The following is a 25,563-nucleotide window of genomic DNA, read 5'->3' as shown; positions in this document are numbered from 1 at the left end:
AGCATCAATAAATCCTTTTCGGAATCGGAGAGGAAGGCGGTAACAGAGCAAAATGTCAATAGCACCTTGGATTGCCAGCCAGTCTCCCATGCCCGTACTTGCCGGGCAGCAGTCTGCGATCTGACAAGAACAGGCACATTCAGCTTAGGATAGCCGTAGACGGCTTCACACCCTGTATACTGTGGATTTAAGCATCAATAAATCCTTTTCGGAATCGGAGCGGAAGGCGGCTACAGAGCAAAATGTCAACAACACCTGGGATTCCCAGCCAGTCTCCCATGCTGGTACTTACCGGGCCCTAAGCTGGGTAGCAGTCTGCGATCTGACGAGAGCAGGCGCGTTCAGCTTAGGATGGCCGTTGACAGCTTTACGCCCTTTATACTGTGCATTTAAGCATCAATAAATCCTTTTCCGAATCGGAGCGGAAGGCAGCAACAGATTAAAATGTCAACTGCACCCGGGATTCCCAGCCAGTCTCCCATGCTGGTACTTATCAGGCCCTAAGCTGGGTAGCAGTCTGCGATCTGACGAGAGCAGGCGCGTTCAGCTTAGGATGGCCGTTGACAGCTTCACACTTTGTATACTGTGCATTTAAGCATCAATAAATCCTTTTCGGAATCGGAACTGAAGGCGGCATAAGAGCAAAATGTCAACCGGGATTCCCAGCCAGTCTCTCATGCCAGTACTTACCGGGCCCTAAGCTGCTTAGCAGTCTGCGATGTGACAAGAGCAGGCGTGTTCAGCTTAGGATGGCCATTGACAGCTTCGTGATTTTTATACTGCGCATTTAAGCATCAATAAATCCTTTTTCGGAATCGGAGCGGAAGGCGGCAACAGAGCAAAATGTCAACTGCACCCGGGATTCCCAGCCAGTCTCCCATGCCGGTACTTACTGGGCCCTAAGCTGGGTAGCAGTCTGCAATCTGACGAGAGCAGGCGCGTTCAGCTTAGGATGGCCGTTGACAGCTTCTCGCCCTTTATACTGTGCATTTAGGCATCAATAAATCCTTTTCGGAATCGGAACGGAAGGCGGCAACAGAGCAAAATGTCAACGGCAGCCGAGATTCCCAGCCAGTGTCCCATGCCAGTACTTACCAGGCCCTAAGCTGGGTAGCAGTCTGCGATCTGACGAGAGCAGGCGCGTTCAGCTTAGGATGGCCATTGACAGCTTCATGATTTTTATACTGTGCATTTAAGCATCAATAAATCCTTTTCGGAATCGGAACGGAAGGCGGCAACAGAGCAAAATGTCAACGACACCCGGGATTCCCAGCCAGTCTCCCCTGCTGGTACTTACCAGGCCCTAAGCTGGATAGCAGTCTGTGATCTGACGAGTGCAGGCACGTTCAGCTTAGGATGGCCGTTGACAGCTTCTCGCCCTTTATACTGTGCATTTAAGCATCAATAAATCCTTTTCGGAATCGGAAACGGAAGGCGGCAACAGAGCAAAATGTCATCGGCAGCCGGGATTCCCAGCCAGTGTCCCATGTCGGTACTTACCGGGCCCTAAGATCTGTACCAGTCTGCGATCTGACAAGAGCAGGCGCGTTAAGCTTAGGATGGCCGTCGACAGCTTCACACCTTGTATACTGTGGATTTAAGCATCAATAAATTATTTTCGGAATCGGAGCGGAAGGCAGCAATAGAGCAAAATGTCAACCGCACCCGGGATTCCCAGCCAGTCTCCCATGCCAGTACTTACCGGGCCCTAAGCTGGGTAGCAGTCTGCGATCTGACGAGAGCAGGCACGTTCAGCTTAGGACAGCCATTGACAGCTTCATGCTTTTTATACTGTGCATTTAAGCATCAATAAATCCTTTTCGGAATCGGAGAGGAAGGCGGCAACAGAGCAAAATGTCAATAGCACCTTGGATTGCCAGCCAGTCTCCCATGCCCGTACTTGCCGGGCAGCAGTCTGCGATCTGACAAGAACAGGCATATTCAGCTTAGGATAGCCGTAGACGGCTTCACATCCTGTATACTGTGGATTTAAGCATCAATAAATCCTTTTCGGAATCGGAGCGGAAGGCGGCTACAGAGCAAAATGTCAACAACACCTGGGATTCCCAGCCAGTCTCCTATGCTGGTACCTACCGGGCCCTAAGCTGTGTAGCAGTCTGCGATCTGACGAGAGCAGGCGCGTTCAGCTTAGGATGGCCGTTGACAGCTTCACGCCCTTTATACTGTGCATTTAAGCATCAATAAATCCTTTTCCGAATCGGAGCGGAAGGCGGCAACAGATTAAAATGTCAACTGCACCCGGGATTCCCAGCCAGTCTCCCATGCTGGTACTTACCAGGCCCTAAGCTGGGTATCAGTCTGCGATCTGCCGAGAGCAGGCGCATTCAGCTTAGGATGGCCGTTGACAGGTTCACACTTTGTATACTGTGCATTTAAGCATCAATAAATCCTTTTCGGAATCGGAACGGAAGGCGGCAACAGAGCAAAATGTCAACGGCAGCCGGGATTCCCAGCCAGTGTCCCATGCCGGTACTTACCGGGCCCTAAGATCTGTACCAGTCTGCGATCTGACGAGAGCAGGCGCGTTAAGCTTAGAATGGCCGTTGACAGCTTCACACCTTGTATACTGTGGATTTAAGCATCAATAAATTATTTTCGGAATCGGAGCGGAAGGCAGCAATAGAGCAAAATGTCAATGGCAACCGGTATTCCCAGCCAGTCTCCCATGCCAGTACTTACCGGGCCCTAAGCTGGGTAGCAGTCTGCAATCTGACGAGAGCAGGTGCGTTCAGCTTAGGATGGCCATTGACAGCTTCATTCTTTTTATACTGTGCATTTAAGCATCAATAAATCCTTTTCGGAATCGGAACGGAAGGCGGCAACAGAGCAAAATGTCAAATGCACCCAGATTCCCAGCCAGTCTCCCATGCCGGTACTTACTGGGCCCTAAGCTGGGTAGCGGTCTGCGATCTGACGAGAGCAGGCGCGTTCAGCTTAGGATGGCCGTTGACATCTTCATGCTTTGTATATTGTGGATTTAAGCATCAATAAATATTTTTATTAATCGGAGAGGAAGGCGGCAACAGAGCAAAATGTCAATGGCACCTTGTATTGCCAGCCAGTCTCCCATGCCGGTAACTGCCGGGCAGCAGTCTGTGATCTGAGGAGAGCAGGCACGTTCAGGCTTAGGATGGCCGTTGACAGCTTCACACCCTGTGTACTGTGGATTTAAGCATCAATAAATCCTTTTCCGAATCGGAGCGGAAGGCGGCAACAGATTAAAATGTCAACTGCACCCGGGATTCCCAGCCAGTCTCCCATGCTGGTACTTACCAGGCCCTAAGCTGGGTAGAAGTCTGCGATCTGACGAGAGCAGGCGCGTTCAGCTTAGGATGGCCGTTGACAGCTTCACACTTTGTGTACTGTGGATTTAAGCATCAATAAATAATTTTCGGAATCGGAGCAGAAACAGAGCAAAATGTCAACTGCACCCGGGATTCCCAGCCAGTCTCCCATGCTGGTACTTACCAGGCCCGAAGCTGGGAAGCAGTCTGCGATCTGACGAGAGCAGGCGCGTTCAGCTTAGGATGGCCATTGAAAGCTTCTTGCTTTTTATACTGTGCATTTAAGCATCAATAAATCCTTTTCGGAATCGGAGAGGAAGGCGGCAACAGAGCAAAATGTCAATAGCACCTTGGATTGCCAGCCAGTCTACCATGCCCGTACTTGCCGGGCAGCAGTCTGCGATCTGACAAGAACAGGCACATTCAGCTTAGGATAGCCGTAGACGGCTTCACACCCTGTATATTGTGGATTTAAGCATCAATAAATCCTTTTCGGAATCGGAGCAAAATGTCTACAGAGCTACAGAGCAAAATGTCAACAACACCTGAGATTCCCAGCCAGTCTCCCATGCTGGTACTTACCGGGCCCTAAGCTGGGTAAAAGTCTGCGATCTGACAAGAACAGGCACATTCAGCTTAGGATAGCCGTAGACGGCTTCACACCCTGTATACTGTGGATTTAAGCATCAATAAATCATTTTCGGAATCGAAGCGAAAGGCGGCTACAGAGCAAAAAGTGAACACCACCTGGGATTCCCAGCCAGTCTCCCATGCTGGTACTTAACGGGCCCTAAGCTGGGTAGCAGTCTGCGATCTGACGAGAGCAGGCGCGTTCATCTTAGGATGGCCGTTGACAGCTTCACGCTTTGTATACTGTGGATTTAAGCATCAATAAATAATTTTCGGAATCGGAGCAGAAACAGAGCAAAATGTCAACTGCACCCGGGATTCCCAGCCAGTCTCCCATGCTGGTACTTACCAGGCCCGAAGCTGGGAAGCAGTCTGCGATCTGACGAGAACAGGCGCATTCAGCTTAGGATGGCCGTAGACATCTTCACACCCTGTATACTGTGGATTTAAGCATCAATAAATCCTTTTCGGAATCGGAGCGTAAGGCGGCAACAGAGCAAAATGTCAACGGCAGCCGGGATTCCCAGCCAGTACTTACCGGGACCTAAGATCTGTACCAGTCTGCGATCTGACGAGAGCAGGCGCGTTAAGCTTAGGATGGCCGTCGACAGCTTCACACCTTGTATACTGTGGATTTAAGCATCAATAAATTCTTTTCGGAATCGAAGCGGAGGGCAGCAATAGAGCAAAATGTCAACGGCACCTGGGATTCCCAGCCAGTCTCCCATGCCAGTACTTACCACGCTCTAAGCTGGGTAGCAGTCTGCGATCTGACGAGAGCAGGCGCGTTCAGCTTAGGATGGCCATTGATAGCTTCATGCTTTTTATACTGTGCATTTAAGCATCAATAAATCCTTTTCGGAATCGGAGAGGAAGGCGGCAACAGAGCAAAATGTTAATAGTTCCTTGGATTGCCAGCCAGTCTCCCATGCCCGTACTTGTCCGGGAAGCAGTCTGCGATCTGACAAGAACAGGCACATTCAGCTTAGGATAGCTGTAGACGGCTTCACACCCTGTATACTGTGGATTTAAGCATCAATAAATCCTTTTCGGAATCGAAGCAGAAGGCGGCTACAGAGCAAATTGTCAACAACACCTGGGATTCCCAGCCAGTCTCCCATGCTGATACTTACCGGGCCCTAAGCTGGGTAGCAGTCTGCGATCTGACGAGAGCAGGCGCGTTCAGCTTAGGATGGCCGTTGACAGCTTCCCACTTTGTATACTGTGGATTTAAGCATCAATAAATAATTTTCGGAATCGGAGCAGAAACATAGCAAAATGTCAACGGCAGCCGGGATTCCAGCCAGTCTCCCATGCTGGTACTTACCAGGCCCGAAGCTGGGTAGCAGTCTGCGATCTGACGAGAACAGGCGCATTCAGCTTAGGAAGGCAGTAGACATCTTCACACCCTGTATACTGTGGATTTAAGCATCAATAAATCCTTTTCGGAATCGGAGCGGAAGGCGGCAACAGAACAAAATGTCAACGACACCTGGGATTCCCAGCCAGTCTCCCATTCTGGTACTTACCGGGCCCTAAGCTGGGTAGCAGTCTGCGATCTGACGAGAGCAGGCACGTTCAGCTTAGGATGGCCGTTGACAGCTTCTCGCCCTTTATACTGTGCATTTAAGCATCAATAAATCCTTTTCGGAATCGGAACGGAAGGCGGCAACAGAGCAAAATGTCAACGGCAGCCGGGATTCCCAGCCAGTGTCTCATGCCGGTACTTACCGGGCACTAAGATCTGTACCAGTCTGCGATCTGACGAGAGCAGGCGCGTTAAGCTTAGGATGGCCGTCGACAGCTTCACACCTTGTATACTGTGGATTTAAGCATCAATAAATTCTTTTCGGAATCGGAGCGGAAGGCAGCAATAGAGCAAAATGTCAACAGCACCTGGGATTCCCAGCCAGTCTCCCATGCCAGTACTTACCAGGACCTAAGCTGTGTAGCAGTCTGCGATCGGACAAGTGCAGGCGCGTTCAGCTTAGGATGGCCATTGACAGCTTAATGCTTTTTTATACTGTGCATTTAAGCATCAATAAATCCTTTTCGGAATCGGAGAGGAAGGCGGCAACAGAGCAAAATGTCAATAGCACCTTGGATTGCCAGCCAGTCTCTCATGCCCGTACTTGCCGGGCAGCAGTCTGCGATCTGACAAGAACAGGCACATTCAGCTTAGGATAGCCGTAGACGGCTTCACACCCTGTATACTGTGGATTTAAGCATCAATAAATCCTTTTCGGAATCGGAGCGGAAGGCGGCTACAGAGCAAAATGTCAACAACACCTGGGATTCCCAGCCAGTCTCCCATGCTGGTACTTACCGGGCCTAGGCTGGGTAGCGGTCTGCGATCTGACGAGAGCAGGTGCGTTCAGCTTAGGATGGCCGTTGACAGCTTCGCGCCCTTTATACTGTGCATTTAAGCATCAATAAATAATTTTCCGAATCGGAGCGGAAGTCGGCAACAGAGCAAAATGTCAACTGCACCCGGGATTCCCAGCCAGTGTCCCATGCCGGTACTTACCGGGCCCTAAGATCTGTACCAGTCTGCGATCTGACGAGAACAGGCGCATTTAGCTTAGGATGGCCGTAGACATCTTCACACCCTGTATACTGTGCATTTAAGCATCAATAAATCCTTTTCAGAATCGGAACGGAAGGCGGCAACAGATTAAAATGTCAACTGCACCCGGGATTCCCAGCCAGTCTCCCATGCTGGTACTTACCAGGCCCTAAGCTGGGTAGCAGTCTGCGATCTGATGAGAGCAGGCGCGCTCAGCTTAGGATGGCCGTTGACAGCTTCACATTTTGTATACTGTGCATTTAAGCATCAATAAATCCTTTTCGGAATCGAAACGGAAGGCGGCAACAGAGCAAAATGTCAACGGCAACCGGGATTCCCTGCCAGTCTCCCATGCTGGTACTTACCGGGCCCTAAGCTGGGTAGCAGTTTGCGATCTGACGAGAGCAGGCGCGTTCAGCTTAGGATGGCCGTTGACAGCTTCTTGCCCTTTATACTGTGCATTTAAGCATCAATAAATCCTTTTCGTAATCGGAACGGAAGGCGGCAACAGAGCAAAATGTAAACGGCAGCCGGGATTCCCAGCCAGTGTCCCATGCCTGTACTTACCGGGCCCTAAGATCTGTACCAGTCTGCGATCTGACGAGAACAGGCGCATTCAGCTTAGGATGGCCGTAGACATCTTCACACCCTGTATACTGTGGATTTAAGCATCAATAAATCCTTTTCGGAATCGGAGCGTAAGGCGGCAACAGAGCAAAATGTCAATGACACCTGGGATTCCCAGCCAGTCTCCCATGCTGGTACTTAACGGGCCCTAAGCTGGGTAGCAGTCTGCGATCTGACGAGAGCAGGCGCGTTCAGCTTAGGATGGCCATTGACAGCTTCACACTTTGTATACTGTGGATTTAAGCATCAATAAATAATTTTCGGAATCGGAGCAGAAACAGAGCAAAATGTCAACTGCACCCGGGATTCCCAGCCAGTCTCCCATGCTGGTACTTACCAGGCCCGAAGCTGGGAAGCAGTCTGCGATCTGACGAGAACAGGCGCATTCAGCTTAGGATGGCCGTAGACATCTTCACACCCTGTATACTGTGCATTTAAGCATCAATAAATCCTTTTCAGAATCGGAACGGAAGGCGGCAACAGAGCAAAATGTCAACGGCAGCCGGGATTCCCAGCCAGTGTCCCATGCCGGTACTTACCGGGCCCTAAGATCTGTACCAGTCTGCGATCTGACGAGAGCTGCCGCGTTAAGCTTAGGATGGCCGTCGACAGCTTCACACCTTGTATACTGTGGATTTAAGCATCAATAAATTATTTTCGGAATCGGAGCGGAAGGCAGCAATAGAGCAAAATGTCAACGGCACCTGGGATTCCCAGCCAGTCTCCCCTGCCAGTACTTACCGGGCCCTAAGCTGGGTAGCAGTCTGCGATCTGACGAGAGCAGGCGCGTTCAGCTTACGATGGCCATTGACAGCTTCATGCTTTTTATACTGTGCATTTAAGCATCAATAAATCCTTTTCGGAATCGGAGAGGAAGGCGGCAACAGAGCAAAATGTCAATAGCACCTTGGATTGCCAGCCAGTCTCCCATGCCCGTACTTGCCAGGCAGCAGTCTGCGATCTGACAAGAACAGGCACATTCAGCTTAGGATAGCCGTAGACGGCTTCACACCCTGTATACTGTGGATTTAAGCATCAATAAATCATTTTCGGAATCGAAGCGGAAGGCGGCTACAGAGCAAAAAGTGAACACCACCTGGGATTCCCAGCCAGTCTCCCATGCTGGTACTTAATGGGCCCTAAGCTGGGTAGCAGTCTATGATCTGACGAGAGCAGGCGCGTTCAGCTTAGGATGGCCGTTGACAGCTTCACACTTTGTATACTGTGGATTTAAGCATCAATAAATAATTTTCGGAATCGGAGCAGAAACAGAGCAAAATGTCAACTGCACCCGGGATTCCCAGCCAGTCTCCCATGCTGGTACTTACCAGGCCCGAAGCTGGGAAGCAGTCTGCGATCCGACGAGAACAGGCGCATTCAGCTTAGGATGGCCGTAGACATCTTCACACCCTGTATACTGTGGATTTAAGCATCAATAAATCCTTTTCGGAATCGGAGCGTAAGGCGGCAACAGAGCAAAATGTCAACGGCAGCCGGGATTCCCAGCCAGTGTCCCATGCCGGTACTTACCGGGCCCTAAGATCTGTACCAGTCTGCGATCTGACGAGAGCAGGCGCGTTAAGCTTAGGATGGCCGTCGACAGCTTCACACCTTGTATACTGTGGATTTAAGCATCAATAAATTCTTTTCGGAATCGAAGCGGAGGGCAGCAATAGAGCAAAATGTCAACGGCACCTGGGATTCCCAGCCAGTCTCCCATGCCAGTACTTAACGGGCCCTAAGTTGGGTAGCAGTCTGCGATCTGACGAGACCAGGCGCGTTCAGCTTAGGATGGCCGTTGACAGCATCTCGCCCTTTATACTGTGCATTTAAGCATCAATAAATCCTTTTCGGAATCGGAACGGAAGGCGGCAACAGAGCAAAATGTCAACGGCAGCCGTGATTCCCAGCCAGTGTCTCATGCCGGTACTTACCGGGCCCTAAAATCTGTATCAGTCTGCGATCTGACGAGAGCAGGCGAGTTAAGCTTAGGATGGCCGTCGACAGCTTCACACCTTGTATACTGTGGATTTAAGCATCAATAAATTCTTTTCGGAATCGGAGCGGAAGGCAGCAATAGAGCAAAGTTTCAACAGCACCCAGGATTCCCAGCCAGTCTCCCATGCCAGTACTTACCGGGCCCTAAGCTGGGTAGCAGTCTGCGATCGGACGAGTGCAGGCGCGTTCAGCTTAGGATGGCCATTGACAGCTTCATGCTTTTTATACTGTGCATTTAAGCATCAATAAATCCTTTTCGGAATCGGAGAGGAAGGCGGCAACAGAGCAAAATGTCAATAGCACCTTGGATTGCCAGCCAGTCTCCCATGCCCATACTTGCCGGGCAGCAGTCTGCGATCTGACAAGAACAGGCACATTCAGCTTAGGATAGCCGTAGACGGCTTCACACCCTGTATACTGTGGATTTAAGCATCAATAAATCCTTTTCGGAATCGGAGCGGAAGGCGGCTACAGAGCAAAATGTCAACAACACCTGGGATTCCCAGCCAGTCTCCCATGCTGGTACTTACCGGGCCCTAAGCTGGGTAGCAGTCTGCGATCTGACGAGAGCAGGCGCGTTTAGCTTAGGATGGCCGTTGACAGCTTCACGCCCTTTATACTGTGCATTTAAGCATCAATAAATCCTTTTCCGAATCGGAGCGGAAGGCGGCAACAGAGCAAAATGTCAACTGCACCCGGGATTCCCAGCCAGTGTCCCATGCCGGTACCTACCGGGCCCTAAGATCTGTACCAGTCTGCGATCTGACGAGAGCAGGCGCGTTAAGCTTAGGATGGCCGTTGACAGCTTCACACTTTGTATACTGTGGATTTAAGCATCAATAAATAATTTTCGGAATCGGAGCAGAAACAGAGCAAAATGTCAACGGCAGCCGGGATTCCCTGCCAGTCTCCCATGCTGGTACTTACCGGGCCCTAAGCTGGGTAGCAGTCTGCGATCTGACGAGAGCAGGCGCGTTCAGCTTAGGATGGCCGTTGACAGCTTCTCGCCCTTTATACTGTGCATTTAAGCATCAATAAATCCTTTTCGTAATCGGAACGGAAGGCGGCAACAGAGCAAAATGTCAACGGCAGCCGGGATTCCCAGCCAGTGTCCCATGCCGGTACTTACCGGGCCCTAAGATCTGTACCAGTCTGCGATCTGACGAGAACAGGCGCATTCAGCTTAGGATGGCCGTAGACATCTTCACACCCTGTATACTGTGGATTTAAGCATCAATAAATCCTTTTCGGAATCGGAGCGTAAGGCGGCAACAGAGCAAAATGTCAATGACACCTGGGATTCCCAGCCAGTCTCCCATGCTGGTACTTAACGGGCCCTAAGCTGGGTACCAGTCTGCGATCTGACGAGAACAGGCGCATTTAGCTTAGGATGGCCGTAGACATCTTCACACCCTGTATACTGTGCATTTAAGCATCAATAAATCCTTTTCAGAATCGGAACGGAAGGCGGCAACAGATTAAAATGTCAACTGCACCCGGGATTCCCAGCCAGTCTCCCATGCTGGTACTTACCAGGCCCTAAGCTGGGTAGCAGTCTGCGATCTGATGAGAGCAGGCGCGTTCAGCTTAGGATGGCCGTTGACAGCTTCACATTTTGTATACTGTGCATTTAAGCATCAATAAATCCTTTTCGGAATCGAAACGGAAGGCGGCAACAGAGCAAAATGTCAACGGCAGCCGGGATTCCCTGCCAGTCTCCCATGCTGGTACTTAACGGGCCCTAAGCTGGGTAGCAGTCTGCGATCTGACGAGAGCAGGCGCGTTCAGCTTAGGATGGCCATTGACAGCTTCACACTTTGTATACTGTGGATTTAAGCATCAATAAATAATTTTCGGAATCGGAGCAGAAACATAGCAGAATGTCAACGGCAGCCGGGATTCCAGCCAGTCTCCCATGCTGGTACTTACCAGGCCCGAAGCTGGGTAGCAGTCTGCGATCTTACGAGAACAGGCGCATTCAGCTTAGGAAGGCCGTAGACATCTTCACACCCTGTATACTGTGGATTTAAGCATCAATAAATCCTTTTCGGAATCAGAGCGGAAGGCTGCAACAGAACAAAATGTCAACGACACCTGGGATTCCCAGCCAGTCTCCCATTCTGGTACTTAGCGGGCCCTAAGCTGGGTAGCAGTCTGCGATCTGACGAGAGCAGGCACGTTCAGCTTAGGATGGCCGTTGACAGCTTCTCGCCCTTTATACTGTGCATTTAAGCATCAATAAATCCTTTTCCGAATCGGAGCGGATGGCGGCAACAGAGCAAAATGTCAACTGCACCCGGGATTCCCAGCCAGTCTCCCATGCTGGTACTTACCAGGCCCTAAGCTGGGTAGCAGTCTGCGATCTGATGAGAGCAGGCGCGTTCAGCTTATGATGGCCGTTGACAGCTTCACACTTTGTATACTGTGCATTTAAGCATCAATAAATCCTTTTCGGAATCGGAACGGAAGGCGGCAACAGTTTGAAATGTCAACTGCACCCGGGATTCCCAGCCAGTCTCCCATGCTGGTACTTACCAGGCCCTAAGCTGGGTAGCAGTCTGCGATCTGACGAGAGCAGGCGCGTTCAGCTTAGGATGGCCGATGACAGCTTCACACTTTGTATACTGTGGATTTAAGCATCAATAAATATTTTTAATAATCGGAGAGGAAGGCGGCAACAGAGCAAAATGTCAATGGCACCTTGGATTGCCAGCCAGTCTCCCACGCCGGTATCTGCCGGGCAGCAGTCTGCGATCTGAGGAGAGCAGACACGTTCAGCTTAGGATGGCCGTTGACTGCTTCACACCCTGTATATTGTGGATTTAAGCATCAATAAATCCTTTTCGGAATCGGAGCGGAAGGCGGCAACAGATTAAAATGTCAACTGCATGGTTGCTGGGAACCTACAGCAAAGAGGGGGAAGATAGTGTAGATAGAGAGGTGGGAATTATAAATGTACCTGGGGGTGGAGCGGAGGGAGGGGTTAGAATAGTTAATAGGAATAGGCTTCATAGGAAAATAAAACTTACACCCTTGAATCCCATTAACCCCAATAACATAAAGGATGGAAATGTAAAGTGTATGTTCACAAATGCCAGAAGCCTAGCAAATAAAATGGGGGAGCTTGAGGCCTTGATACTGGAGGAACATATTGATATAGTTGGGGTCACTGAGACATGGCTGGACTCCTCGCATGACTGGGCTGTCAATCTGCAGGGGTTTACATTGTTTCGCAAGGATAGAATGAACAGAAAAGGTGGTGGAGTCTGTCTGTATGTAAGAAGTGGTATGAAAGTCAGTGTGAACGATGCCATAGTGTGTGATGATTCTGAGGATGTGGAATCATTGTGGGTAGAATTACAAAAGGAGGGAAATACTGAAAAAATAATATTTGGGGTAATCTACAGACCCCCTAATATCACTGAAGAGATAGAAGTTCGGCTTCATAAACAAATAGAGAGGGCCGCCCGGGCCGGTACAGTGGTAATAATGGGAGATTTTAACTATCCAGATATAGATTGGGGTCTGGGGTTGGCTAAAACTACAAAGGGGCGACAATTCCTAAATTTATTGCAGGATAATTTTATGGGCCAGTTTGTGGAGGACCCAACAAGAAGTGATGCCTTGTTGGATCTGATCATTTCCAACAACGCAGAGCTGGTTGGTAATGTAACTGTGCGGGAAAACCTTGGTAATAGCGACCACAATATAGTTACTTTTGACTTAAAATGTAGAAAACAAAGACAGGCGGGGAAGGCAAAAACATATAACTTTAAAAAGGCAAATTTCCCTGGGCTGAGGGCTGCACTACAGGACATAGACTGGGGGGAGGTGTTCTCAAATACTGATACAGAAGGTAAATGGGACATCTTTAAATTAACTCTAAATAACTATACAGCTAAATATATACCAAAGGGGAACAAATATAAACGATTGAAACTAAATCCTACATGGCTGACACATGATGTTAAAAGAGCAATAAACAGCAAAAAAATAGCCTTCAAAAAATACAAATCTGATGGGTCAGCGATAACATTTAAACAGTACAAGGAGCTTAATAAAATCTGTAAAAATGTAATAAAAACAGCAAAAATTCAAAATGAGAGACAGGTGGCCAAAGAAAGCAAAACTAATCCTAAATATTTTTTTAGATATATAAATGCAAAAAAACCAAGGACAGAGCATGTAGGACCCCTTAATAATGATAATGGGGAGGTTGTCACAGGCGATCAAGAGAAGGCGGAGCTACTGAATGGGTTCTTTAGTTCTGTATACACTATGGAAGAAGGAGCTGACATTGGCCAGGTCAGTGCTGGTAACACATCATGTAATGTACTGAACTGGCTTAATGTAGAGATGGTACAAGGTAAGTTAAGTGATATAAATGTAAGCAAATCCCCAGGACCGGATGGACTACACCCAAGAGTTCTTAGAGAGGTAAGTTCAGTAATATCTGTACCCCTGTTCATGATATTTAGAGATTCTCTGGTGTCTGGTATTGTGCCAAGGGACTGGCGCAAGGCGAATGTGGTGCCAATCTTCAAAAAGGGCTCTAGGTCTTCCCCAGGAAACTATAGACCGGTAAGTTTAACGTGCATTGTGGGTAAATTGTTTGAAGGACTTATAAGGGATTACATACAGGAATACATAGGGGATAATTGTATTATAAGTGATAGCCAGCATGGGTTTACTAAGGATAGAAGTTGTCAAACCAATCTAATTTGCTTTTATGAAGAGGTGAGTAGAAGCCTTGACAGAGGAATGGCTGTGGATATAGTGTTTCTGGATTTTGCTAAAGCATTTGATACTGTCCCTCATAGACGTCTGACAGGTAAGTTAAGGTCTTTGGGTTTGGAAATTTTAGTTTGTAACTGGATTGAACACTGGCTCATGGATCGTACCCAGAGAGTGGTGGTCAATGATTCGTACTCTGATTGGTCCCCGGTTATTAGTGGTGTACCCCAAGGTTCAGTACTGGGACCGCTGTTGTTTAATTTATTTATCAATGATATAGAGGATGGTATTAACAGCTCTGTTTCTATCTTTGCAGATGACACCAAGCTTTGTAGCACGGTACAGTCTATAGAGGATGTGCATAAGTTACAAGATGACTTGGATAGACTAAGTGTCTGGGCATCCACTTGGCAAATGAGGTTCAATGTGGATAAATGTAAAGTTATGCATCTGGGTACTAATAACCTGCATGCATCGTATGTCTTAGGGGGGATTAAACTGTCAGAGTCACTGGTAGAGAAGGATCTGGGTGTACTTGTAGATCACAGACTACAGAATAGCATGCAATGTCAGGCTGCTGCTTCCAAAGCCGGCAGGATATTGTCATGTATCAAAAGAGGCATGGACTCAAGGGACAGGGACATAATACTCCCCCTTTATAAAGCATTGGTACGGCCTCACCTGGAATATGCTGTTCAGTTTTGGTCACCTGTCCATAAAAGGGACACTGCGGAGTTGGAAAGGGTGCAGAGACGCGCGACTAAACTAATATGGGGCTTGGAACATCTTAGCTATGAGGAGCGATTAAAGGAGTTACAATTGTTTAGTCTTGAGAAGAGACGTTTAAGGGGGGATATGATAAACGTATATAAGTATATTAATGGCCCATACAAAAAATATGGAGAAAAACTGTTCCAGGTTAAACCCCCCCAAAGGACGAGGGGGCACTCCCTCCGTCTGGAGAAAAAAAAGTTTAGTCTCAAGGGGCGACACGCCTTCTTTACCGTGAGGACTGTGAATTTATGGAACGGTCTACCTCAGGAACTGGTCACAGCAGGAACAATTAACAGCTTTAAAACAGGTTTAGATACATTCCTGGAACAAAATAAGATTAATGCTTATGAAGAAATATAAAATCTCATCCCTTCCCCAATATCGCGCCACACCCCTACCCCTTAATTCTCTGGTTGAACTTGATGGACATATGTCTTTTTTCGACCGTACTAACTATGTAACTATGCACCCGGGATTCCCAGCCAGTCTACCATGCTGGTACTTACCAGGCCCTAAGCTGGGTATCAGTCTGCGATCTGACGAGAGCAGGCGCGTTCAGCTTAGGATGGCCGTTGACAGCTTCACACCCTGTATACTGTGCATTTAAGCATCAATAAATCCTTTTCGGAATCGGAACGGAAGGCGGCAACAGAGCAAAATGTCAACGGCAGCGGGATTCCCAGCCAGTGTCCCATGCCGGTACTTACCGGGCCCTAAGATCTGTACCAGTCTGCGATCTGACGAGAGCAGGCGCGTTAAGCTTAGGATGGCAGTCGACAGCTTCACACCTTGTATACTGTGGATTTAAGCATCAATAAATTATTTTCGGAATCGGAGCGGAAGGCAGCAATAGAGCAAAATGTCAACGGCAACCGGGATTCCCAGCCAGTCTCCCATGCCAGTACTTACCAGGCCCTAAGCTAGGTAGCAGTCTGCGATCTGACGAAAGCAGGCGCATTCAGCTTAAGATGGCCATTGACAGCTTCATGATTTTTATACTGTGCATTTAAGCATCAATAAATCCTTTTCGGAATCGTAGAGGAAGGCGGCAACAGAGCAAAATGTCAATAGCACCTTGGATTGCCAGCCAGTCTCCCATGCCCGTACTTGCCGGGCAGCAGTCTGCGATCTGACAAGAACAGGCACATTCAGCTTAGGATAGCCGTAGACGGCTTCACACCCTGTATACTGTGGATTTAAGCATCAATAAATCCTTTTCGGAATCGGAGCGGAAGGCGGCTACAGAGCAAAATGTCAACAACACCTGGGATTCCCAGCCAGTCTCCCATGCTGGTACTTACCGGGCCCAAAGCTGGGTAGCAGTCTGCGATCTGACGAGAGCAGGCGCGTTCAGCTTAGGATGGCCGTTGTCAGCTTCACGCCCTTTATATTGTGGATTTAAGCATCAATAAATAATTTTCCGAATCGAAGCGGAAGGCGGCAACAGATTAAAATGTCAACTGCACCCTGGATTCCCAGCCAGTCTCCCATGCTGGTACTTACCAGGCCCTAAGCTAGGTATCAGTCTGCGATCTGACGAGAGCAGGCGCGTTCAGCTTAGGGTGGCCGTTGACAGCTTCACACCCTGTATACTGTGCATTTAAGCATCAATAAATCCTTTTCGGAATCGGAACGGAAGGCGGCAACAGAGCAAAATGTCAACGGCAGCACGGATTCCCAGCCAGTGTCCCATGCCGGTACTTACCGGGCCCTAAGATCTGTACCAGTCTGCGATCTGACGAGAGCAGGCGCGTTAAGCTTAGGATGGCCGTCGACAGCTTCAAACCTTGTATACTGTGGATTTAAGCATCAATAAATTATTTTCGGAATCGGAGCGGAAGGCGGCAATAGAGCAAAATGTCAACGGCAACCGGGATTCCCAGCCAGCCTCCCATGCCAGTACTTACCGGGGCCTAAGCTAGGTAGCAGTCTGCGATCTGACGAGAGCAGGCGCGTTCAGCTTAGGATGGCCATTGACAGCTTCATGCTTTTTATACTGTACATTTAAGCATCAACAAATCCTTTTCGGAATCGGAACGGAAGGCGGCAACAGAGCATAATGTCAACTGCACCCGGGATTCCCAGCCAGTCTCCCATGCCGGTACTTACTGGGCCCTAAGCTGGGTAGCAGTCTGCGATCTGACGAGAGCAGGCGCGTTCAGCTTAGGATGGCCGTTGACATCTTCACGCCTTGTATATTGTGAATGTAAGCATCAATAAATATTTTTATTAATCGGAGAGGAAGGCGGCAACAGAGAAAAATGTCAATGGCACCTTGGATTGCCAGCCAGTCTCCCATGCCGGTAACTGCTGGGCAGTAGTCTGCGATCTGAGGAGAGCAGGCACATTCAGGCTTAGGATGGCCGTTGACAGCTTCACACCCTGTGTATTGTGGATTTAAGCATCAATAAATCCTTTTACGAATCGGAGCGGAAGGCGGCAACAGATTAAAATGTCAACTGCACCTGGGATTCCCAGCCAGTCTCCCATGCTGGTACTTACCAGGCCCTAAGCTGGGTAGCAGTCTGCAATCTGACGAGAGCAGGCGCGTTCAGCTTAGGATGGCCGTTGACTGCTTCACACTTTGTATACTGTGGATTTAAGCATCAATAAATAATTTTCGGAATCGGAGCAGAAACAGAGCAAAATGTCAACTGCACCCGGGATTCCCAGCCAGTCTCCCATGCTGGTACTTACCAGGCCCTAAGCTGGGTATCAGTCTGCGATCTGACGAGAGCAGGCGCGTTCAGCTTAGGATGGCCGTTGACAGCTTCACGCTCTTTATATTGTGGATTTAAGCATCAATAAATAATTTTCCGAATCGAAGCGGAAGGCGGCAACAGATTAGAATGGCAACTGCACCCGGGATTCCCAGCCAGTCTCCCATGCTGGTACTTACCAGGCCCTAAGCTGGGTAGCAGTCTGCGATCTGACGAGAGCAGGCGCGTTCAGCTTAGGATGGCCGTTGACAGCTTCACACTTTGTAAACTGTGCATTTAAGCATCAATAAATCCTTTTCGGAATCGTAACGGAAGGCGGCAACAGAGCAAAATGTCAACGACACCTGGGATTCCCAGCCAGTCTCCCATGCTGGTACTTACCGGGCCCTAAGCTGGGTAGCAGTCTGCGATCTGACGAGAGCAGGCACGTTCAGCTTAGGATGGCCGTTGACAGCTTCTCGTACTTTATACTGTGCATTTAAGCATCAATAAATCCTTTTCGGAATCGGAACGGAAGGCGGCAACAGAGCAAAATGTCAACAGCAGCCGGGATTCCCAGCCAGTGTCCCATGCCGGTACTTACCGGGCCCTAAGATCTGTACCAGTCTGCTATCTGACAAGAGCAGGCACGTTAAGCTTAGGATGGCCGTCGACAGCTTCACACCTTGTATACTGTGGATTTAAGCATCAATAAATTCTTTTCGGAATCGGAGCGGAAGGCAGCAATAGAGCAAAATGTCAACGGCACCCGGGATTCCCAGCCAGTGTCCCATGCCGGTACTTACCGGGCCCTAAGATCTGTACCAGTCTGCGATCTGACGAGAGCAGGCGCGTTCAGCTTAGGATGGCCATTGACAGCTTCATGCTTTTTATACTGTCCATTTAAGCATCAATAAATCCTTTTCGGAATCGGAGAGGAAGGCGGCTACAGAGCAAAATGTCAACAACACCTGGGATTCACAGCCAGTCTCCCATGCTGGTACTTATCGGGCCCTAAGCTGGGTAGCAGTCTGCGTTCTGACAAGAGCAGGCGCTTTCAGCTTAGGATGGCCGTTGACAGCTTCACGCCCTTTATACTGTGCATTTAAGCATCAATAAATCCTTTTCCAAATCTGAGCGGAAGGCGGCAACAGATTAAAATGTCAACTGCACCCGGGATTCCCAGCCAGTCTCCCATGCTGGTACTTACCAGGCCCTAAGCTGGGTAGCAGTCTGCGATCTGACGAGAGCAGGCGCGTTCAGCTTAGGATGGCCGATGACAGCTTCACACTTTGTATACTGTGGATTTAAGCATCAATAAATATTTTTAATAATCGGAGAGGAAGGCGGCAACAGAGCAAAATGTCAATGGCACCTTGGATTGCCAGCCAGTCTCCCACGCCGGTATCTGCCGGGCAGCAGTCTGCGATCTGAGGAGAGCAGACACGTTCAGCTTAGGATGGCCGTTGACAGCTTCACACCCTGTATATTGTGGATTTAAGCATCAATAAATCCTTTTCGGAATCGGAGCGGAAGGCGGCAACAGATTAAAATGTCAACTGCACCCAGGATTCCAGCCAGTCTACCATGCTGGTACTTACCAGGCCCTAAGCTGGGTATCAGTCTGCGATCTGACGAGAGCAGGCGCGTTCAGCTTAGGATGGCCGTTGACAGCTTCACACCCTGTATACTGTGCATTTAAGCATCAATAAATCCTTTTCGGAATCGGAACGGAAGGCGGCAACAGAGCAAAATGTCAACGGCAGCCGGGATTCCCAGCCAGTGTCCCATGCCGGTACTTACCGGGCCCTAAGATCTGTACCAGTCTGCGATCTGACGAGAGCAGGCGCGTTAAGCTTAGGATGGCAGTCGACAGCTTCACACCTTGTATACTGTGGATTTAAGCATCAATAAATTATTTTCGGAATCGGAGCGGAAGGCAGCAATAGAGCAAAATGTCAACGGCAACCGGGATTCCCAGCCAGTCTCCCATGCCAGTACTTACCGGGCCCTAAGCTAGGTAGCAGTCTGCGATCTGACGAAAGCAGGCGCATTCAGCTTAAGATGGCCATTGACAGCTTCATGATTTTTATACTGTGCATTTAAGCATCAATAAATCCTTTTCGGAATCGGAACGGAAGGCGGCAACAGAGCAAAATGTCAACTGCACCCGGGATTCCCAGCCAGTCTCCCATGCCGGTACTTACTGGGCCCTAAGCTGGGTAGCAGTCTGCGATCTGACGAGAGCAGGCGCGTTCAGCTTAGGATGGCCATTAACAGCTTCATGCTTTTTATACTGTGCATTTAAGCATCAATAAATCCTTTTCGGAATCGGAACGGAAGGCGGCAACAGAGCATAATGTCAACTGCACCCGGGATTCCCATCCAGTCTCCCATGCCGGTACCTACTGGGCCCTAAGCTGGGTAGCAGTCTGCGATCTGACGAGAGCAGGCGCGTTCAGCTTAGGATGGCCGTTGACATCTTCACGCCTTGTATATTGTGAATTTAAGCATCAATAAATATTTTTATTAATCGGAGAGGAAGGCGGCAACAGAGCAAAATGTCAATGGCACCTTGGATTGCCAGCCAGTCTCCCATGCCGGTAACTGCCGGGCAGTAGTCTGCGATCTGAGGAGAGCAGGCACGTTCAGGCTTAGGATGGCCGTTGACAGCTTCACACCCTGTGTATTGTGGATTTAAGCATCAATAAATCCTTTTCGGAATCGGAACGGAAGGCGGCAACAGAGCAAAATGTCAACGGCAGCCGGGATTCCCAGCCAGTGTCCCATGCCGGTACTTACCGGGCCCTAAGATCTGTACCAGTCTGCGATCTGACGAGAGCAGGCGCGTTAAGCTTAGGATGGCCGTCGACAGCTTCACACCTTGTATACTGTGGATTTAAGCATCAATAAATTATTTTCGGAATCGGAGCGGAAGGCAGCAATAGAGCAAAAGTCAACGGCAACCGGGATTCCCAGCCAGTCTCCCATGCCAGTACTTACCGGGCCCTAAGCTAGGTAGCAGTCTGCGATCTGACGAAAGCAGGCGCGTTCAGCTTAGGATGGCCATTGACAGCTTCATGATTTTTATACCGTGCATTTAAGCATCAATAAATCCTATTCGGAATCGGAACGGAAGGCGGCAACAGAGCAAAATGTCAACTGCACCCGGGATTCCCAGCCAGTCTTCCATGCCGGTACTTACTGGGCCCTAAGCTGGGTAGCAGTCTGCGATCTGACGAGAGCAGGCACGTTCAGCTTAGGATGGCCATTGACAGCTTCATGCTTTTTATACTGTGCATTTAAGTATCAATAAATCCTTTTCGGAATCGGAACGGAAGGCGGCAACAGAGCATAATGTCAACTGCACCCGGGATTCCCAGCCAGTCTCCCATGCCGGTACTTACTGGGCCCTAAGCTGGGTTGCAGTCTGCGATCTGACGAGAGCAGGCGCGTTCAGCTTAGGATGGCCGTTGACATCTTCACGCCTTGTATATTGTGAATTTAAGCATCAATAAATATTTTTATTATTCGGAGAGGAAGGCGGCAACAGAGCAAAATGTCAATGGCACCATGGATTGCCAGCCAGTCTCCCATGCCGGTAACTGCTGGGCAGTAGTCTGCGATCTGAGGAGAGCAGGCACGTTCAGGCTTAGGATGGCCGTTGACAGCTGCACACCCTGTGTATTGTGGATGTAAGCATCAATAAATCCTTTTCCGAATCGGAGCGCAAGGCGGCAACAGATTAAAATGTCAACTGCACCTGGGATTCCCAGCCAGTCTCCCATGCTGGTACTTACCAGGCCCTAAGCTGGGTAGCAGTCTGCGATCTGACGAGAGCAGGCGCATTCAGCTTAGGATGGCCGTTGACAGCTTCACACTTTGTATACTGTGCATTTAAGCATCAATAAATCTTTTTCGGAATCGGAACGGAAGGCGGCAACAGAGCAAAATGTCAACGACACCTGGGATTCCCAGCCAGTCTCCCATGCTGGTACTTACCGGGCCCTAAGCTGGGTAGCAGTCTGCGATCTGACGAGAGCAGGCGCGTTCAGCTTAGGATGGCTGTTGACAGCTTCTCGCCCTTTATACTGTGCATTTAGGCATCAATAAATCCTTTTCGGAATCGGAACGGAAGGCGGCAACAGAGCAAAATGTCAACGGCAGCCGGGATTCCCAGCCAGTGTCCCATGCCGGTACTTACCGGGCCCTAAGATCTGTACCAGTCTGCGATCTGACGAGAGCAGGCGCGCTAAGCTTAGGATGGCCGTCGACAGCTTCACACCTTGTATACTGTGGATTTAAGCATCAATAAATTATTTTCGGAATCGGAGCGGAAGGCAGGAATAGAGCAAAATGTCAACGGCAACCGGGATTCCCAGCCAGTCTCCCATGCCAGTACCTACCGGGCCCTAAGCTAGAGCAGTCTGCGATCTGACGAGAGCAGGCGCGTTCAGCTTAGGATGGCCATTGACAGCTTCATGCTTTTTATACTGTGTATTTAAGCATCAATAAATCCTTTTCGGAATCGGAGCGGAAGGCGGCAACAGATTAAAATGTCAACTGCACCCGGGATTCCCAGCCAGTCTCCCATGCTGGTACTTACTGTGCCCTTAGCTGGGTAGCAGTCTGACGAGAGCAGGCGCGTTCAGCTTAGGATGGCCATTGACAGCTTCATGCTTTTTATACTGTGCATTTAAGCATCAATAAATCCTTTTCGGAATCGGAACGGAAGACGGCAACAGAGCATAATGTCAACTGCACTCGGGATTCCCAGCCAGTCTCCAATGCCGGTAATTACTGGGCCCTAAGCTGGGTAGCAGTCTGCGATCTGACGAGAGCTTAGGATGGCCGTTGACAGCTTCACACCCTGTGTATTGTGGATTTAAGCATCAATAAATCCTTTTCCGAATCGGAGCGGAAGGCAGCAACAGATTAAAATGTCAACTGCACCCGGGATTCCCAGCCAGTCTCCCATGCTGGTACTTACCAGGCCCTAAGCTGGGTAGCAGTCTGCGATCTGACGAGAGCAGGCGCGTTCAGCTTAGGATGGCCGTTGATAGCTTCACACTTTGTATACTGCTTAAATCCACAGTATACAAAGTGTGAAGCTGTCAACGGCCATCCTAAGCTGAACGCAACTGCTCTCGTCAGATCGCAGACTGCTACCCAGCTTAGGGCCTGGTAAGTACCAGCATGGGAGACTGGCTGGGAATCCCGGGTGCAGTTGACATTTTAATCTGTTGCCGCCTTCCGCTCCGATTCCGAAAAGGATTTATTGATGCTTAAATGCACAGTATAAAAAGCATGAAGCTGTCAATGGCCATCCTAAGCTGAACACGCCTGCTCTCGTCAGATCGCAGACTGCTCTAGCTTAGGGCCCGGTAGGTACTGGCATGGGAGACTGGCTGGGAATCCCGGTTGCCGTTGACATTTTGCTCTATTGCTGCCTTCCGCTCCGATTCCGAAAAGAATTTATTGATGCTTAAATCCACAGTATACAAGGTGTGAAGCTGTCGACGGCCATCCTAAGCTTAACGCGCCTGCTCTCGTCAGATCGCAGACTGGTACAGATCTTAGGGCCCGGTAAGTACCGGCATCAATAAATAATTTTCGGAATCGGAGCAGAAACAGAGCAAAATGTCAACTGCACCCGGGATTCCCAGCCAGTCTCCCATGCTGGTACTTACCAGGCCCAAAGCTGGGTAGCAGTCTGTGATCTGACGAGAACAGGCACATTCAGCTTAGGATGGCCATAGACATCTTCACACCCTGAATACTGTGGATTTAAGCATCAATAAATCCTTTTCGGAATCGGAGCGTAAGGCGGCAACAGAGCAAAATGTCAACGACACCTGGGATTCCCAGCCAGTCTCCCATGCTGGTACTTACCAGGCCCTAAGCTGGGTATCAGTCTGCGATCTGACGAGAGCAAGCGCGTTCAGCTTAGGATGGCCGTTGACAGCTTCACGCCCTTTATATTGTGGATTTAAGCATCAATAAATAATTTTCCGAATCGAAGTGGAAGGCGGCAACAGATTAAAATGTCAACTGCACCCGGGATTCCCACCCAGTCTCCCATGCTGGTACTTACCAGGCCCTAAGCTGGGTAGCAGTCTGCGATCTGACGAGAGCAGGCGCGTTCAGCTTAGGATGGCCGTTTACAGCTTCTTGATTTTTATATTGTGCATTTAAGCATCAATATATCCTTTTCGGAATCGGAACGGAAGGCGGCAACAGAGCAAAATGTCAACTGCACCCGGGATTCCCAGCCAGTCTCCCATGCCGGTACTTACCGGGCCCTAAGCTGGGTAGCAGTCTGCGATCTGACGAGAGCAGGCGCGTTCAGCTTAGGATGGCCGTTGACAGCTTCTCGCCCTTTATACTGTGCATTTAGGCATCAATAAATCCTTTTCGGAATCGGAACGGAAGGCGGCAACAGAGCAAAATGTCAACGGCAGCCGGGATTCCCAGCTAGTCTCCCATGCTGGTACTTACCAGGCCCTAAGCTGGGTATCAGTCTGCGATCTGTCGAGAGCAGGCACGTTCAGCTTAGGATGGCCGTTGACAGCTTCACACTTTGTATACTGTGCATTTAAGCATCAATAAATCCTTTTCGGAATCAGAGCGGAAGGCGGCAACAGAGCAAAATGTCAACGGCAGCCGGGATTCCCAGCCAGTGTCATGCCGGTACTTACCGGGCCCTAAGATCTGTACCAGTCTGCGATCTGACGAGAGCAGGCGCGTTAAGCTTAGGATGGCCGTCGACAGCTTCACACCTTGTATACTGTGGATTTAAGCATCAATAAATTCTTTTCGGAATCGGAGCGGAAGGCAGCAATAGAGCAAAATGTCAACGGCAACCGGGATTTCCAGCTAGTCTCCCATGCCAGTACTTACCGGGCCCTAAGCTAGGTAGCAGTCTGCGATCTGACGAAAGCAGGCGCGTTCAGCTTAGGATGGCCATTGACAGCTTCATGATTTTTATACTGTGCATTTAAGCATCAATAAATCCTTTTCGGAATCGGAACGGAAGGCGGCAACAGAGCAAAATGTCAACTGCACCCGGGATTCCCAGCCAGTCTCCCATGCCGGTACTTACTGGGCCCTAAGCTGGGTAGCAGTCTGCGATCTGACGAGAGCAGGCGCGTTCAGCTTAGGATGGCCATTGACAGCTTCATGCTTTTTATACTGTGCATTTAAGCATCAATAAATCCTTTTCGGAATCGGAACGGAAGGCGACAACAGAGCATAATGTCAACTGCACCCGGGATTCCCAGCCAGTCTCCCATGCCCGTACTTACTGGGCCCTAAGCTGGGTAGCGGTCTGCGATCTGACGAGAGCAGGCGCGTTCAGCTTAGGATGGCCGTTGACATCTTCACGCCTTGTATATTGTGAATTTAAGCATCAATAAATATTTTTATTAATCGGAGAGGAAGGCGGCAACAGAGCAAAATGTCAATGGCACCTTGGATTGCCAGCCAGTCTCCCATGCCGGTAACTGCCGGGCAGTAGTCTGCGATCTGAGGAGAGCAGGCACGTTCAGGCTTAGGATGGCCGTTGACAGCTTCACACCCTGTGTATTGTGGATTTAAGCATCAATAAATCCTTTTCGGAATCGGAACGGAAGGCGGCAACAGAGCAAAATGTCAACGGCAGCCGGGATTCCCAGCCAGTGTCCCATGCCGGTACTTACCGGGCCCTAAGTTCTGTACCAGTCTGCGATCTGACGAGAGCAGGCGCGTTAAGCTTAGGATGGCCGTCGACAGCTTCACACCTTGTATACTGTGGATTTAAGCATCAATAAATTATTTTCGGAATCGGAGCGGAAGTCAGCAATAGAGCAAAATGTCAACGGCAACCAGGATTCCCAGCCAGTCTCCCATGCCAGTACTTACCGGGCCCTAAGCTAGGTAGCAGTCTGCGATCTGACGAAAACAGGCGCGTTCAGCTTAGGATGGCCATTGACAGCTTCATGATTTTTATACTGTGCATTTAAGCATCAATAAATCCTTTTCGTAATCGGAACGGAAGGCGGCAACAGAGCAAAATGTCAACTGCACCCGGGATTCCCAGCTAGTCTCCCATGCCGGTACTTACTGGGCCCTAAGCTGGGTAGCAGTCTGCGATCTGACGAGAGCAGGCGCGTTCAGCTTAGGATGGCCATTGACAGCTTCATGCTTTTTATACTGTGCATTTAAGCATCAATAAATCCTTTTCGGAATTGGA

At 49.5% G+C, this 25,563-nt stretch overlaps 12 pseudogenes; all 12 read right to left on the bottom strand.

The window, feature by feature from the left end:
- Positions 1–243: 243 nt before the first annotated feature.
- On the bottom strand, positions 244–363 carry LOC130320205 (5S ribosomal RNA; annotated as a pseudogene).
- An 82-nt stretch (positions 364–445) lies between these two features.
- LOC130352852 (5S ribosomal RNA) lies at positions 446–565 on the bottom strand (annotated as a pseudogene).
- Positions 566–2,045: 1,480 nt separating this feature from the next.
- LOC130318731 (5S ribosomal RNA) lies at positions 2,046–2,165 on the bottom strand (annotated as a pseudogene).
- Positions 2,166–5,019: 2,854 nt separating this feature from the next.
- LOC130352866 (5S ribosomal RNA) lies at positions 5,020–5,139 on the bottom strand (annotated as a pseudogene).
- Positions 5,140–5,415: 276 nt separating this feature from the next.
- On the bottom strand, positions 5,416–5,535 carry LOC130322818 (5S ribosomal RNA; annotated as a pseudogene).
- Positions 5,536–6,615: 1,080 nt separating this feature from the next.
- On the bottom strand, positions 6,616–6,735 carry LOC130352972 (5S ribosomal RNA; annotated as a pseudogene).
- A 3,875-nt stretch (positions 6,736–10,610) lies between these two features.
- LOC130327776 (5S ribosomal RNA) lies at positions 10,611–10,730 on the bottom strand (annotated as a pseudogene).
- Positions 10,731–15,886: 5,156 nt separating this feature from the next.
- On the bottom strand, positions 15,887–16,006 carry LOC130348173 (5S ribosomal RNA; annotated as a pseudogene).
- Positions 16,007–17,686: 1,680 nt separating this feature from the next.
- Positions 17,687–17,806, bottom strand: LOC130330315 (5S ribosomal RNA; annotated as a pseudogene).
- Positions 17,807–21,084: 3,278 nt separating this feature from the next.
- LOC130327234 (5S ribosomal RNA) lies at positions 21,085–21,204 on the bottom strand (annotated as a pseudogene).
- Positions 21,205–23,176: 1,972 nt separating this feature from the next.
- Positions 23,177–23,296, bottom strand: LOC130352309 (5S ribosomal RNA; annotated as a pseudogene).
- A 284-nt stretch (positions 23,297–23,580) lies between these two features.
- On the bottom strand, positions 23,581–23,700 carry LOC130353037 (5S ribosomal RNA; annotated as a pseudogene).
- Positions 23,701–25,563: the final 1,863 nt, after the last annotated feature.

Source organism: Hyla sarda, chromosome 1 (assembly GCF_029499605.1).
Source record: "Hyla sarda isolate aHylSar1 chromosome 1, aHylSar1.hap1, whole genome shotgun sequence".
Taxonomy (NCBI): domain Eukaryota; kingdom Metazoa; phylum Chordata; class Amphibia; order Anura; family Hylidae; genus Hyla; species Hyla sarda.
The sequence above is the reverse complement of the archived record's forward strand: the minus strand, read 5'-3'. Positions and strand labels throughout refer to the sequence as shown.